Source organism: Crinia signifera, chromosome 4 (assembly GCF_055691185.1).
Source record: "Crinia signifera chromosome 4, ASM5569118v1, whole genome shotgun sequence".
NCBI classification, from domain to species: domain Eukaryota; kingdom Metazoa; phylum Chordata; class Amphibia; order Anura; family Myobatrachidae; genus Crinia; species Crinia signifera.
Window position 1 is genome coordinate 162530075 of NC_139220.1, and position 15452 is coordinate 162545526.

Genomic DNA, 15452 nt, shown 5'->3' on the forward strand with positions numbered 1-15452 from the left:
ATCTACAGTCATACCACACTATGTGACGCCCAATCTCGTCCGATCTTGGAAGCTAAGCAGTGTTGGGCCTGGCTAGTACCAAGAAGGGAGACCCCTTGGGAAAACCAGGTGCTGTAGTGACAAAAATGACGACTGATCTTGATGTTAATATATCAGCTATCCTAATAAAATCACCAATTATCCTTTTTTAAACCCACACTATTAACTATTCTCACCTATTAAGTATCACCAACTCTCATAAACCTATCTTCACGTATAATCACTATCCATCTATATATACCACAGCTAGAAAACACATGTATATATGCACATACTAACTAAATATTATTGTCTAGTCCTCACGCTTCTTGAATATCACCTTCTTTCCTTTTTTCCAAAATACACCGAAAAATCCTGTTATTCATGCATAAATACCTAGAATAATCTCACTGCATTCAAATATGCAGACCTTTATCTAAAATATCCATCTAATTTGGAGTATCCTCACTAGTTGTTTTCATAGGCACTAATATGTGCAATTCTACTGAAGTATAGATTTTTATTATTCACGGTCCCCTCTTTTCACATAGAAGTAAAATATATCTCTGATTAAATGCCTCAACAAAGATGGCCGCCGCAATGTACTGTATTATTAATGAAAAGCATTTTAGCACTTTATTCAGAACACCAACGTTTGAAATACCCCCCATTAAGTGTACCATATAAGCGCTGAATACACAGATACGAAAGTATGTTTTATATATTCACGATGTCCCCCTTTATCTGCTTTTATATATCGCGGAATTCAACAAGCTACCTCCACCAAGATGGCCGCCATACAAAATCAATCTTTCCAACAAGCTACTAAGATCCACTAGAAAATGGCCACCGGCACCCAGTGAAACGGACACTCCATCCTGAGAATGCCTAGAACTCTATCCTGTCGTCTGACGGTCGGCGCATGCGCAATGCGCAAAGAAGGTCAAAACGAGCCTTATACAAACTTGGACATGCGCAGTAGGACTGCCTGGATGCCGGAAACGTGGCGGAAGTGCCGCGAATTACCGTTTTATATGCTTTTAGGACTTATATAAATGTTTATATTTATTATCTGCTCTTTCTGAACCAAGCGATTGTCTGATTACATGTAGCCAATAATACTAACAGCACTTTGATAAAGAAAATAACTGTTTAAATAGCCTTATAGCCCTGCATACCAATTTATCACAGGAAGTGATGTCATATAGCCAGGAGACAGACATACAGGTATAAATACCGGTCTGGTCTCAGTTGCCTGTTACCCCTTGATGAAGTCACATCGACGAAACGCGTTGGGCAACCTCTGATCTCCATCCTTTTTAAGTTAAGCAAATCTCCTTTATATCTTTTTATTTGATTTTAGGAAGATTGTGTTTTTATTTTACTCCAGTTTTTCCTTGTATTCTTGTATTTTTTATATCTATATCTTAAAAATAGTCCTCCTTTTTATACGTACTTTTTTGTCTTGTATTGTCATCTAAAATAAATATTTTTTACTATATCCAGCTCAGCAATTAGTCGCCGCTATCTTTATCTACTTTTTTTATATATATATATATATATATATATATCTATAGAAAGAAAAAAAACCCTTCAATTCGCTAGTTGGATGGAGGCAGTGACCTTATATGTCCCCTCTGTTAACGGGAAGAAAGTGGCATAGAACAAAAGTATATAAGGTGTGCCAAAAGGTGTACCACCATCAGCTTGGTTAGCTCTAAGAATATGGCAATATAAGAAACTTATATGAAATTTTAAACAAATTTAGGTACTTGTGTAGTTTCACGGCACCACCGCGCGCACAGTCTGTGTTTGAAACTTGGCAGCTTGCCAGACTCTTTCTTTAACTGTGCGCGTGCCGCTCTAGCTGTTCTCAGCGCAGCGTGTGCCTGCTTTACATATGTAATCTACGTTATCAGCGTAGCGCTGGCAGCAGCAGCGCGCGCTGCCCAGCACTGACAGATCACTGTGGTACTTGTAGTTCCACAGCGAAATAGACAGTCCTGCACACCGCTGACAACGGTGGCATGTACACTGGACACCCCGGCACACCGCTAACGTACGGGGCTTCTAAACTAGACACCCCGGCACACGCTAAAATTTAGACGCTAAAGCATCTAAATCCAGACTCCCTGCACCCCGGCACACGCTAAAGAGTCTAAATCCAGACTCCCTGGAAATCGCTAAGAAGGGGGGGCATCTAAATTTAGACGCTAAAGCGTCTGAATTTAGTTGGGTATAGGGGTATATAGGGGTGCACTGTGCAAAACACTCTTAAACCAGTTCACAATGACACTAGTCAACGTAACAGCAGTCGACCTTGTTAATTCCACTATCCACGCCACCCCGAAGCGTGGCGAGGGGACGCGTCCGACCAACCTTTTCATACCCCCACTATCCACGTCGGCGTGGAGTTGATTTGATAAAGTGTGGCAAGCGCAGCAAGCCACCGAGCCCGAAGCGTGGCGAGCGGACGTGTATACCTGTGAAGTAATCCACGTCCCCTCGCGTGGTTCGCCACACTTTATAAAAAGTATTCACCTACATCCTGAAGAAGCCTGTCAGAGGCGAAACTAGTTGATGTGAATATTCTGGACTCGCCCAGCGCTGCCCGCACAGGAACAGCACCAGCAAGAGTCTGCCGGCAGACACTCACCCCAGCCTGACCTACAGGTAAAGGTAAAGTGACATTCCACTACCGCATTGAATTACGTTGGATTGTGACATTCCACTACCACATTGAATTACAATCATCACGGAACCAATTTAGCTCACGCTAAAGGAACCATTGTATTGGCCCACGGCCGCCAAACATTCACATATTGGTACCAGAAGGACTGTGTTAGTCTTTGTCAGTCTTTGTTTGTTATCCACTTCCCCACTCTCCCTATTTGTTGGTATGTGTACCGGTACTAGTTAGGCAACAAAGAGCTGTTACAGCCACTCACATCTGCCACACAGATTTTATAGATGTACCCTCCAATATTTGGATTTTATATCCATACCCCATTTTAATATACCTGATTTTTTACTCATACTCACTATTTTATATACAATTGATGAATTTATTTATGTATTCTTAATACAAATAAAAGCATTTCTATTTTTCAACATATCAAAGTGTATGTGTTTTGTGCATTGTTATCAGTATTATAATAACACAAACACTCATTAGCAAGTGTAACCGAGCGCAGGGTAACATCCTAGGGAGTGCAATCTAGATCACTTCTATCCCCAAGAGGTACCCTGTAGTATACCTACAACACCCCGCAGCCAACCCACTTGTATCCAGTCTACAGCGCGATCTTCCCAGTAAACCCTCTGAACGACAAAAAAATACATGTAGTAAAGCAACACCAAAAATAGTAATTCTGACAACTTTAGTTAAATAAGATACAGTGAGCACATATACAACAAGAAGCAATAAAGATTCAACTGTTCATTAAGCCCATACGGACTCATAGTGTTCAGCATGTAAATCCAACATGCTTCTCTCTATTAGAAAGCTTTTGCAAGGTCTCCACGTACATTGATTGGGACACTATCAATAATTTTGTACCTCACAGTCGAGACTCCATGCTTCATCATTTTAAAATGCCAGGCAACAAGTTGTTCCGTGTCCCTGCCTGCTAGGTCAAGGTGGATAACACTCCTATTCTGTGCCATCCTCTTCTTGAATTTGCATGTGATCTTACCCACATATACAAGAACGCAAGGGCACTTAATTAGGAAAAACAACGTATGTCGAATTGCAGGTCAAAACTTGATTGATCTTGTCCACTTTTCCAGATCTTGGATGCGTGAATGTATCCCCTACCTCTTAAAAATTGCACGTAGTGCAACCCAGGCAACGGTAATTGCCTGGTTTTCTACTGAGGAAATGAGACCCCTGGTCCAATGGAGATTTCTTCGGGTTAGTCCTAACCACCCAATCCCTTACGCTCCTGCTATGTTTAAAGCAAGGAATCAGTGTATTGTGCTTTAGCAGTGGCAGGTCCGGCTCAGAACTAATAATTGGCCAACAGCTCTTTGCTTGTTCCACAATGTTCTTACTGGCCGTGGAGAACGGAGTAACGAAAATAGTGCTTTTCTCAAAGTTCTTTTTAGGTTTGGCAATGCGGAATTCAGGCTTTGGAATGCTCTTGACTCTGTCCACCGCACTTTTGATCATTGCTGCTGTATAGCCGTGCTCCAGAAATGTATTAGACATGATGTTTAGTTGTCGATCTTCCTCCTTTAGGTCGCTACATAGCCTCCACACCCTGCACATCTGGGAGAATGGCAATGCCTCTTTAAGAGGCTCTGGATGGAAGCTTGAAGCTAAAAGCAATAAATTGCCATTGCATCTAGACGCAGCTGCATTACCTACACGGCGCTTCAACCTCCATTGCAGAGAGGTTGTCCTGGGCCTCGGGGGCGTCCTGAACCGGCTCCTTGCATAGAAGAAATCGTGATGGTGGCCGCCATCTTGAAGGGGCTTATAGACTGAAATCCCACTAGGGAGGTGACCACTCTGAGTGTTCCCTGTCTGGGGGAGTCCCTAGAGGTGAGGCGAGACACTTAGTAGGAGCGGCTGATGGAGGAAGGGGGACAACAGGTTTCCCTCCTCGCTGAAGCAGAGACTGGGTCTCTTTCTACACTGTTTGGTGCCATTTTCTCTCCACACTGAGGAGCTGAAGTTTGGATTACACTGCAGAACGGAGTGAAAGTCTCTCCTGGGCAGCGTCTTCCCTGGTAATCGCTGAAGATCTATTGCAGCAGAACAGTCAGATAAGTACTCTGTACTTTATTCTTAGCAATGCCTGATATTGTGTCTTTTTTATGACATAAAAGTGTTATACTGCTGCTCATAGGGAAAAGATGCCTGCCAGGTTAATTCTCTGCTGATTATGTAGTGTAAATTAACATTTGTACAGATAGATCAGGGGGATTTGTGCCCCTCATGTGAGTCTGGGCATAGTAGGGATCAAGCCCAGAGGTCTGAGCAGCCTGTACCTATGTAGACAGCTGGAGAATTTTTTTTGGGGGGGTGACTAGCCGCACAGAAAATATCTGAGGTCAATTTTATGGTGGACCCCTCCTAAATAGATCTGATTTAGCTTGACATATATCTGATAAGGGGTGTGCTACCACAGGACACAGGGTTACTGGCACACAAGAAAGAAAAGAATGTCTCTGTGTGGTACACCTATAGGAGGTTATTCTGATCGTAGCGGCCAAACGTGCGTACGTTCGCTATTAACGTACGCTATCCGTACGCGGCCGTTGGGGTTAAGTCCACCCACAACTCAGCCGCATACGTACGGCCAGAAACAACGGCAAAGGGGAGTGGCGTACAATTGAGCGTACGCCAACGTACACGGACGGGCCAGCCCTTACACTCCGACAACTGGCGTACAATTGAGCGTACGCCACCGTTTACGGACGTCTCTCGTCCGTCTTCCCACCGACTTCTTGCTGCTATCTGAGCGTACGCCAGCTTGCACGGACGGGTCCCTATTGTTTTCAATAGAAAACTCAGCTTATGTCACCGCTCGTGAGAGTGAGCATACGTCCGTGTACGCTGGCATACCCTTCACATATATGGACCTGCAAATCTTGCCTTTCAACTATAATTATGAAAATTAATTAATTGATTGAATTAATTAATGTGCAAAATAGTGGCCATGGCCTTAAAACATTGCTGAAACATCCTTTGTAGGTGTTAGATGTGGTTTATGTTATTGTATCATAAATACAAAACCTATGTTTGTATTAGAGTGAACACGTTGACACATGTCGACTTGTGTAGATTGAGTGTGCTACTGTGTAAAGTCTATGAAAGCACGTAGTGAATGTGTCTAACTGTTTAACAAATACCTACCTTAGCATATATAAGCAGGTCTTACAAAGATTCTTACCTTAAATTAAACAAACCTTTAAATGTAGAGAAGTATAGAAAGATAAGCTTCCAATGTGTTTGAGTGCTGTGTGTGGCTTGCAGGTAGTGAAATCATGGTTTGGACTTAATAGACTGCAGCATTGGTTATTACATTCAGGTGTATGTGTTTGGTAGTAATCAGCGTAAATTAGCAAACCCAGGCGCACGCTGGCATGCGGTATCTGTAGGGGTGGTTTGAGATGGCGGTTGGCGGACGCCTGTTTTGTGTCCGAAATGAACGGTGCTTTAGTCGATCGTGCGGTAGTAGCACCGCTCATTTTTGGTGCACACCCCCGTGTACGCCCATATTTACGCCCATTTTCCCTCATTATTTCGGCCGCTCACCTCATCACGCCCCTATGCCGCCCCCAATGCCCGTACACTCGCGTATAGGTTTTTTCGCACGTAGAGACCCGTCCGTAAGCGTTGTGGAGTGTTCGCGCCTGCGCATTAGCGAATGTACGCATGCGCAGATCATAAAAAACCCCGGGACGTACGCGTACGGCCCGGCCGCACCAACCAGAATAAGGCCCATAGAGTTTCTAAAATTTAACTTTTATTCAATAATATGGACAACATATTTAATTGGCGGCGGGAGTTAGATGAATGCTGTTTTATTTTCGTGTGATGCCGTGAGCCAGAGGTCCTCTGAAGCTCTCGCCAATACTCTGAAGACGCTGTGTCTACCCGTGGCACACGGTGTCCAGCTTACAGCACCTCCAGGCAGACGGAGTAGTGAGAGTGCAGCGGTGTACCTTAACCGCTGTCACTCATAGCAGATAACCAGCGGAGGCTTGTGTGTATTGCTGTTTTCCCTGCCGAATACTGAGCAATTCAGGGTCACGGCATCACACGGAAATAAAACAGCATTCATCTCACTCCCACCACCAATTATATATGTTATCCATACCCATATCTGCTAATTAAATTATTTCCGATCAGAGATGCTGACATACTGTGTCAACGCTGCCATATACCTATAGGGTTAAGATAGCAGTTCTAAAAACACATACTTATCAGTGAACTACCATACTGAAGGGAGACATACCCTGGGGCCCCACGGTGTGAGGATTCTATATCCTTTTCATATGTCATTGTTTTGTTTCACGTGTATATGTGTTTTATATTTCGCAATTTTATAAAAAAAAAATTATTGAATAAAAGTTACATTTTAGAAACTCTCTAGGTGCACCACACAGAGACATTCTTTTCTTTCTTGTGTGTATGTAGAAAGCTGCCCTGAGGAAGGATAGGATTAGCAAACCAGTAGACAAACAGCCTGGAATAGGCAGAGTGATAACTAAAGGCAGATTTTAACTAAAATCTCCTCTGCCTTTTTTCCTCCTAAGCCTTCGGTGACCTCTATTAAAACTCCATTTCATGGAGTTCCTGCTTATTGCAGGGTATGCAGGCCACTACACGGTGTGTCCATAAAATGACTGCATTCAAGGAGCAGTATGCAGGACTCCTGAGGTAATTTAACCTAGGCACCCCTTATTTACACCTCCCCTGCTGAATTTAAATTCTGATAATGAGGTTTGTGTCCTGGGGACACCTTAAGGGAAGTGATCTTTTCTCGGATATTGAGATATTTGATTCTAGCAGCCAAGCAGGCTTTGAATCTCTCAGATGAGAAAAATAAGTGCCAGCGCAGAGTAATGTAGAGACTGCGCATGGATATACAGTTACCTTTACCCTCACATGAGGGTATGGTAGTGTCACTTTGGAAAGCATAAAAGACGCCTATCAGGTTTCTCATGTCCAAAAGGTGGCAATCATATACCATAGTGCTACAGGAGCACAAAACTTGTGAGAAAAGTCCCCTCTTGTGGAGGCACCTGTGACCAGGCTGTTTATTCAACTGCCTCATCTGTACAAGGAAAAAAAAGCTTGGAGGCTGGGAAAAGGGGTAGGTTTTTACCTTACGCCCTATCAAGACATCTGCTTGTTCTAAAGCCATGATACAGTGGGCTTATGCCTGGTGTACTCAACTTCAGCCTCACATAGTAGCTTTTGTGTTGACTGAACTGTTAAAGCGAGCTGCGGAGTACTTTTGTATAGCTGCGAAAGAAACGCCAATATGGCATAAGGGCTGCCAGCTCTTTGCTTGATGCTTGGAAATCTGACAGTGAAGCCAAAAAGTCTCTGGCGGTTTTGGCCTTTCAGGGAGCAATTCTGTTTGGAGTGGAACTCTAGTCCACCTTTATACATGCCACAGGGGGAAAGAGATCTTGCCTTCCCGCCACGTCTAAGCATTCAGTGTTTAGGGGTGCATCCAATAAGGACACACCGGTAAAGGAAAAATGCCTACTAATATAGGAAAGGCTCCCAGATCACATTTTGGGACCTGGACAATAGACCACATGTCCATTGGGCGGTTAATTCCTCAGCAGTATGGGGTGGAGGCTCCCTGATTTGGAATCAGGGGAAGAGAGGTCACCTCCTGCAATATCAGAGTTACGGAATCTATCTCAGGGGTACCTTTCCAAAGAGATATTTCCCAACTCCCCTGCCGTGAGAAGCTCGCTTGTGAAAAGCCCTCTAGGGGGGGGCAGCGTCGCTTTTTGAGAAGTGATGATGATCATGGTGCATCAAGGGGGAACAAAGAAAGGATTTTATTCTGTTCTCTTTCTTTAGTCCCCAGTCTGGACGGTTCCGTCAGGCGCATTCTAAGCCTGAAGTCTTTAAACTCACTTCTGTGAATGACTCTTCAGGATGCAATCTCTGAGGTTGGTGCTTGTAAGCACAAAGCCTCGAGAACTTCTAGCGTCAGTGGACGTCCAGGACGCTTATTTACTTGGGCCTGTAGACAGTGGTCTCGCAATAGGAGAAACTCATCTGCATTGTGGGGCCCTACCTTTGGGGTTAGCCACATACGAGAGTTTTCACAAAAAGTGATGGCTGTCGTGACAGCAGCTCACAGGCAAAAGAAATTGTGATTATTCCTTTATGGGACGACCTCTGGGTCAGGCCAAATCTGCAGAAATAGTTGCAGGATCATCTGACAATGGTGGCACAGTTTCTCAGAGATAAGGGGTGGATGTTGATTTTTCATCTCTCTCCCCTCCTGGCTGCCGGGTGCAGATTCTCATTTGACGGCAGATAAGAACCACTTGGCCCATCTAGTCTGCCCCTTTTTTTAAACATGTTACCATTAAACATTTAACGCCCTCTCAGAAATTTCTGTTGTTTGGTGTGATCTTGGACACACATTCATTTTGTGTTCCTTATGGTGTCCAAGCCAATAAAAACTTCACCGGTTGGTGCAGTCCATTTTCCATTTTTCCGATTTTTTTTTTTTAAATTTGTCAGGGTTTTTTTTCTACTCCTGGTCCTAGCTCACAAAAATTTTGACGACCTGGCTCTTAAGACATCTCCTTTTAAAGGAAGAAGGGTTTCTCAGTTCCTGTTATCCAACTCATACTTTCGGCTCGCAAGCCGTATAGGTAGTTTATTCACTTTTGTGTTTGAATGATTTCTGTCAGGTGGTGTGTACGTCAAAAAGTACACATTTCCAGGTTCTAGGTCGCTTGACCTTTGGAATTGTTCTCCAGTATGGGTTGCAGAAGAGTTTAGTCTGCTGTCCTTAGAGGTACAGCTACCTGCATTATCCATATGCTTTCAGAATGCAGTGGCTTCTGACCAGAAGTACAGACCTTTTTACAGGGAGTTATAAGAACTCCAGACCTCATATAGGCAGCCAGGGGTGCCTTGGTACATGTTCTGGTATGGTTGGTTTTTCTAAAACCTAGTGGGAGCCTTTAAGGTCAGCTGTTCGTAATATTTTTTTGATGAAAATTACCTTTTAGTTAGCCAGGGCTTTGCCTAGGCGAGTCTCAGAATTAGGGGCCTTGCCTTGCAAGTCTTAATTTCTGTTTTTTCATACTGATAAGACTGTTCTCGACTTCTGGCGATCTGAAGAGAGGCGGCTAGGAGGGACAGCTCTGCTCCCAGATCGCCCATAATACACTTTACAAGGCTTTTCGCCTCCACACACGGCTCACCCCACACGCTGCCACACTCCTAGTCACCCGCGGTGCATGGAGAAATACCTTACCGCGATGCCGGGCACCAGCAAGCAAGGAAGAAGAGAGAGGAGGGGATGCAAGGGCAAGATGGCGCCGCATACAGCAGTGAGTGCGTCTCTCCCAGGCTCCCCCCAGCACAACATGCAAAGAAGATTATATAGATCACTGCGCTGCTTCTCCTCTCACAAGTGAAATGACAATTTCGGTCTGGATTTTCACTGTGGTTCTTTATCTGATGTTACTCCTTTGATATGTATTTTCTCTCCCTATATGAAAAAGAAAAACAATGAAAGGTACAGGCTGTCGGGTGATGTTTCTTTTTGACAGAAAATAAAATCCCAAAAAAAGGGAGGGGAAGGATCCCAAACTCCCCACGGCTGGATTGCTTACACTGCTTACAATATAAAACGTGTATATAATCACATCTGGGTATCTTTTGTTAAGGGACCACCAAATCGTGCTCAGGATGGTAAAGACTCTTACATGTGCTTACATGCGAAACGCTGGGAAAACACACATATTGGTATCTTTTGTAATCCAAAAGTATAGCTCACACTATCTTACGTGGTATGGTGTATGGCAAATCTTGTAAAGGTATCTTTCCATCAGACGGTATAACATATAAATGAAATAAAAGAACTCCTCATGGTGCAAATATGATAAAATAGCATGAGGCTTTAATAACAATATATAAAAACAGAAGGTCAAGCCTCGTACCGTAGGAACAGGGATAACAGTCAGAAGATCGATGGAACCCGGGTAACTCCTGCTGCAGACTTCCAACCTGATCCTGGGTAACGTGGGTGGCCTCTCTAGATACACTCCTCCAACATGTTTCAACTTCCGGACCAATGGGGGTATAAATATAAGTTGCACCCTATACACACTCCACCTTGAGAAAGACGCCTGGAGCGTCGAAACATGTTGGAGGAGTGTATCTAGAGAGGCCACCCACGTTACCCAGGATCAGGTTGGAAGTCTGCAGCAGGAGTTACCCAGGTTCCATCTATCTTCTGACTGTTATCCCTGTTCCTACGGTACGAGGCTTGACCTTCTGTTTTTATATATTGTTATTAAAGCCTCATGCTATTTTATCTTATTTGCACCATGAGGAGTTCTTTTATTTCATTTATATGTTATACCGTCTGATGGAAAGATACCTTTACAAGATTTGCCATACACCATACCACGTAAGATAGTGTGAGCTATACTTTTGGATTACAAAAGATACCAATAGGTGTGTTTTCCCAGTGTTTCGCATGTAAGCACATGTAAGAGTCTTTACCATCCTGAGCACGATTTGGTGGTCCCTTAACAAAAGATACCCAGATGTGATTATATACACGTTTTATATTGTAAGCAGTGTAAGCAATCCAGCCGTGGGGAGTTTGGGATCCTTCCCCCCCCCCCTTTTTTTTTTGGATTTTATTTTCTGTCAAAAAGAAACATCACCTGACAGCCTGTACCTTTCATTGTTTTTCTTTTTCATATATGGAGAGAAAATACATATCAAAGGAGTAACATCAGATAAAGAACCACAGTGAAAATCCAGACCGAAATTGTCATTTCACTTGTGAGAGGAGAAGCAGCGCAGTGATCTATATAATCTTCTTTGCATGTTCTGTTTTTTATAGCATTTGTAGTTGCTATCATATAGATCTTTGCAGCAGCTTTGAAGTGGAGCGCCGGTTGGTTTACTACTTCTTTTGTTGTTGTGAATTCCTACTACTTTTTGTAAATCTTCCGCAGCATCATGTTCTCACATAGAGATCATAGGATGAACCTAGCTAACAGTATTTTAAAAAAAAAGCAGTTTAGAAGAATGCCCAGACCTCAGAGATGAGACGTTAGAGGGGCTAATGAACAAAATGGAAAAAATATTGCTAAAAGAAAATAGGGCTTGGTGGGAAATCATGTCCCTAGAACAATATATCTCTCACAAACTCATCCCAAAAGGTCTCAAAATAGACAAAAAAGCGTCTTTCAATACAGCTTCAGAAACATTTAAAAATAAATGGAATCAAGTTTTAGAAACCTGTTCCCTTACCCTCATAGATCTCATAATTCAAGAAAGGAAACACAAGCTTATTTTATATGAGGGAGAAATTAAACAACTCAAAGAGTTAGTACATCCTTTCATTAATATGGAAGATTACAAACAACTCGAGAATAGAGTCACTCTAAAATTACAAAAAAATGAAAGAGATCCTAAATAAGAAAAATAAAAAATTCATTAGAGACTTAGGGTTCTCAACGGAACCCGAAAGTACAGAGGATAATCCAACTAATGAAATTTCTGGGAACATCCCTAATAAGAAACCCATGATCAAAGGTACCCATCTTAAAAAAATCAAAACGTACAAACCTAACCCCTATAGTCAAATATAATACTCCGGGCACAAATAGAAACCCTAATTCGAGGTTCAAAAACAAAATCCAGAATAGGTTTAATAAGGATCAGGAACAACATCAAAGGTTCAACTCATATAGACCTTGGAAAGTAGGAAAATATGAAGAAAAAGAAAGATCAAGATTCCGCAGAGAGGAAAATTGGAGATCCCCCGTTTACCATTGTTCAGAGAGAACATGGAAGACAGGGATCTATGACAATAGAGGGGGACGAAATAGACCTCAGACAAATGATGATTGGAGACTACCGATTCATAATCGTTTAGATAATCTTGACCATACAAAAAATGATTTTTTTTAGGGAAAAGGAGTATCCACAGGAAACTATGGTAACTCAACATACAATACAAAAAATTCAAAAGAAAAAAAGTAGAGGGAAGAGAGCGGGAACACATTCTCGCTTACCTAGAAAAAATAGGAGGAACAAAAATAGATCTGACCCTGACCTAATAGAAGAAGACCCTAATGAGGGACAAATTAAGATCTTTAATTTAAGTACCCATAAATTAAGAGATATTGAAATGACGGTACTGAGAAAAGGTCTAAAGTTTTCTCCATCTAGTGATATTAATCACTTCGATCTGTTTATAGATATACAAAAATATATCAGAAAATTATCTTCACAAAAATTTTTTGATGGGAAACAGGAAGAACCGATAGAAAATGAAGAAACAGATTATGAGATCAACAAATTCAAACAAAAATCTAAATTTAATCCCACGTTTGCGAGGCTGTTTTGTAGATACATTCTTTAAAAGTGTGCTGCAGGACATAGAAGAAATGAAAAATAAAGAAAACAGATATAAAAATAAAAATAATTTGTCCATGTTAGAAAATCAGGCTCTTCGGGATCTACAATCAAACAAGGACATTATTATTAAACAAGCTGATAAGGGGGGGGGGGGATTGTTCTTATGGACAAAGTAGCCTATATTAATGAAGGCCTTAGACAACTAAATGATGGTACCACATACGAAAAACTTCGGGCCGATCCATCAAATAAAATATTAACATCTTTGAAAATCCTAATACAGAGATATGTAGACTCTGGCACCCTTAATAAGGAAGTTGCAGAATTTCTAATTAATGACGAATACACAGTTCCTGTGTTATATCTACTGCCTAAAGTCCATAAAAATAGTTCCAACCCCCCTGGACGACCAATAGTGGCTGGTACCAATGCCATCACTGCAAATATGTCAGCTTTCATTGACCATCACCTTCAACCCATTGTTTGTAAAGAGAAAGCTTACTTAAAGGATACTAGAGACGTGTTAGTAAAAATTGACTCTATAAGATGGGAAGAAGGGATGTTTCTAGTCACAGGAGACGTCACATCTCTTTATGCCATAATTTTACACAAAGATGGTCTAAAGGCTATAAAAGAGACTCTGGAAAAAACAGATCTTGATAAAAAAAACTATGTTCTTTCCTTATAGACGGAATTGAATTTACTTTAAATAACAATTATTTTAATTTTGATGGCCAATATTATATACAGCGTGTGGGAACGGCCATGGGTACCAGGTTCGCGCCCGGGTATGCAAACCTGGGTACTTATGTAATATCTGGGCTCCCGTTTTTCTTATGAGACCGCTGCGCTCGCCACGCTTCGGGCACGGTGGCTCGCTGCGCTCGCCACACTATATAAAATCAACTCCATGCGTAGTTGGATAGTAGGGGTATGAAAAAATGGGGTGCATTTAACATGGGAGCCCAGATAATACATAAGTACCCAAACCTGTTTATGGCGAGATGGGAGGAGTCACAGGTTTTTAGTGAGCATGCCTGGAGCGCGAACCTGGTACAGTGGTGGCGTTATATAGACGACGTTCTGTTCGTCTGGAGAGGCGACAGGACGTTTCTAGACAGCTTCTGTGAGTACCTTAATGAGAATATATTAAATATTAAATTCACATTTAATGTTAATACCAAATATGTCAACTTTTTGGATCTTACGATTGAGGTTCAAAATAATATTCTTATTACGTACAACTACTCCAAACCTACTGATTCTAATACCTATATTGAAAGAGATAGCAACCATTTAAATAAATGGTTAAACAATGTTCCTAAAGGACAATTACTGCGTTTAAGAAGAAACTGTACCCAGAAGGATACCTATGATGTCCAAGCAGACAATATGATAAAAAAAATTGTGAGTAAAGGATATAACAAAGTTGCAATACAAAAAGCAGCAACCGAAGTAGGTCTTTTGGACAGAATTGATCTCCTGGATACAACAAAATAAACCTAAAGAAACTAACTTCTCTATGGCTTTTTGTACGCAGTATAATAAACAACACAAAAACATTGAGTCCATTTTTCACAAAAATTGGAACATATTATTGCGAGATGAAGCTCTTAGAAAAGTATTACCCACCAAACCAAAATTTATCTATAGACGAGCCGATACTCTTAAGGATAAACTAGTTACTAGTGCGTTACCCATGGATGGCAATAGATTCCTTCCTAGGAATAAAGGGTTTTACCGATGCGGGGACTGCAAGATTTGTAAAGCATGTTATAGCCCTAAATCTAAAATGCCTGAATTTGAACATACAAATGGGGTGTTTAAAATTAAAGATTTTCTTACATGCAATACCCGCTATGCCATCCATGTCATAGAATGCACCTGCAATCTTCTATATGTGGGTAAAACAAAAAGGCAATTAAAAATAAGATGGGCTGAACATGTAAGATACATCACAAATGGAGTGATGACGCATCCATTTTCAGCCCATTTTAAAGAAAAACATTCCCAATCCACAAAGGGTATAAAGAGTTTCTGTGGGATCTCCTTAGTGAAAGAGGATTGGAGGAATAATAACAGAGACGCCAGACTAGCCCGTAGGGAAATGCGTTGTTTATATGATTTGAATACTTTAAAACCATTTGGACTCAATTCTGAATTCGAGGTCAAGTGGTTTCTATAGTTAAAATTCATCTAAATATCCATTAAGAAATCACCTACAGTTCTTTGAGAGCCCTTCTATAATTATGGTTGTCATAAATTCACCCAAATATAGAACTGTTTTGTGATTAGGATAGCTTTCTTTATCATTATTTTTCAATGT

General features: G+C 41.6%; 1 pseudogene; it reads left to right on the top strand.

The window, feature by feature from the left end:
- LOC146077240 (5S ribosomal RNA) lies at nt 1–120 on the top strand (annotated as a pseudogene).
- Nucleotides 121–15452: the final 15332 nt, after the last annotated feature.